This window comes from Otolemur garnettii, unplaced genomic scaffold (genome assembly GCF_000181295.1).
Source record: "Otolemur garnettii isolate 467f Iridium unplaced genomic scaffold, OtoGar3 scaffold00116, whole genome shotgun sequence".
NCBI classification, from domain to species: Eukaryota; Metazoa; Chordata; class Mammalia; order Primates; family Galagidae; genus Otolemur; species Otolemur garnettii.
This window is the reverse complement of record NW_003852511.1, coordinates 3,252,194-3,254,045: the sequence shown is the minus strand read 5'-3', so window position 1 is coordinate 3,254,045 and position 1,852 is coordinate 3,252,194.

The window sequence follows — 1,852 nt, the reverse complement described above, 5'->3', positions numbered from 1 at the left end:
CCCCCTGCCCGGCAGCCTCTCCCCCCACCCCGCTCCCAGGGGTGGTTGACATTCTTTTCAATAATTCCAAGTGCAAGGGCAGGAAAACGAGGACTCTGAGCTCCTGGTGGCCACCCCCACCCCCACCTGTCTGTCTCTCTCCCCAGTAAGCCACGTGCTTCAATAGGACACACTCAGGTTTACTCGGGCCCCACTAAGCTTTCTCTTCTTTCTCTAGGAACATCAAGGGTGAGTAACTCCAGCTGGACAGGACTTTGAGAGGCGGGATCATTGGGGGTCACTGATGGGCTTTCAGACACATTCCCCGACCCCTCCTGACACCCCCAGAGATGCCCCGTGCAGCTGGCCCTGTGGTCAGGCCACACTTAGAGCCAGGATTTCAGTGAGAAGGCAGAAGCATGAAGACGGGAGCAAGGCGTCTGCTGCTTCCTCTGGGAATCTGAGTCAGGGGCCATCCTGCACTTGGTGGCAGGCAGTAGGCAGTGGCCCTCTGGAGGACCCAGGGTGGGACACCAGGAGCTGAGCAGGAAACAGCAGCACAGCAGGGAGGGGGGCCCTGGGATGGCCCCTTAGGGGAGGGTGGGGTCCCCTTTCCTGGGACCTTTCAGAGATGGGCTGGGTGGCCAAGACAGAGAAACGGGGGGAGGTGTAGAAAGACTAACATAGTAGGTACTCAAGAAAGAACAGTCCCCACCGTGTGGGAAACGGACACGCCAGCTTCCAGAGCTGCTCCCAACAGAATCAATCAGTATGGAAAGGGGTGCGGCTTATAAACGCTTTCACTTGGGCAGGGTGTTTCCTTTCACCATGGTCAGATGTCTCATCTTCAGTATGGAGATAATAATAGTATCTACCTTCTAGTGCTGTTGTGAAGATTGAAGGAATTAATTAATGTATGTGAAGTGCTAATAATAGTTCCTAGCAAATAGTAAGAATCAGCACGCGTCAGTCATTAATTCCAGCCTCTCCCACTGGGTTCTGTAATAAGTCGTCTCCGATCGGGGCCTAACACAGTACACAGCCTATAGCACAGGTGCTCCCAGTGGGAAGGGAGGGGAGAAGGAAGGAAAGGGGTATGTTCACAGGATCCAGAATTCTAGAGTTTTCTACAACTGTCGCTTCATCCTCCGCCTGGGTGCTGGGTGATGGGATGATGATACAGCCGTAGACCTGACTCCCTTCTGCTCTCATCTCCTCCCCAGCTTGATCTCAGAGGAAGTGTTCACGGAGACCAGGGCCCTGGACTCAAGGTGAGGCAGAGCTGATGCCATTCAGTTCTGAAATAGCTGCCTGCTCGCCTTCCGGATGACTCACCGCCCGAAGCTGGCCTCCCGTCAGTCCGGAATACTGACCTAAAGCGGCTCCTTGTCGAGGCAAGGAGACGACTCCCTTCCCTGGTGTTTGTTTCCAAGGGTGAAGCAAAGGGATACAGGCTGGCAGACTCTGCTGTCAGGAGGAGGAGGATGTCTGGGTCCGGGAAGGACGTGGTTGCCCGGGCTGTGTTACTCCTGAGAACAGGGCTGTCTGGGACCTGCTGGCGAGGTCTCACTCAAGGAGGCTGGACACTGGGGAGACAGTTTTGGAAGTCCTGTTCTCTGAGTCCTGATCTCCTGGGTCATCCGCACAACTGTGTAGCCCTTCCTCTCTCTCCGAAGAAGACGGTGGTCAGGTTCTGCCTTGCCCCGAGTTGTCTGGACTCTTCTGTCGGCTTCCTGCTGGGCCATCGGCTCTTAGGGGCAGGGAGCTTGACCAGATATGGGGTCCCAGTAATCACTGCTGAAGGAATGAATGGATAGAAAGTCAGGCAGAAGGCAGCAAGAGCCTGCCAGGAGTCAAGATGGGCAGGTTTGTG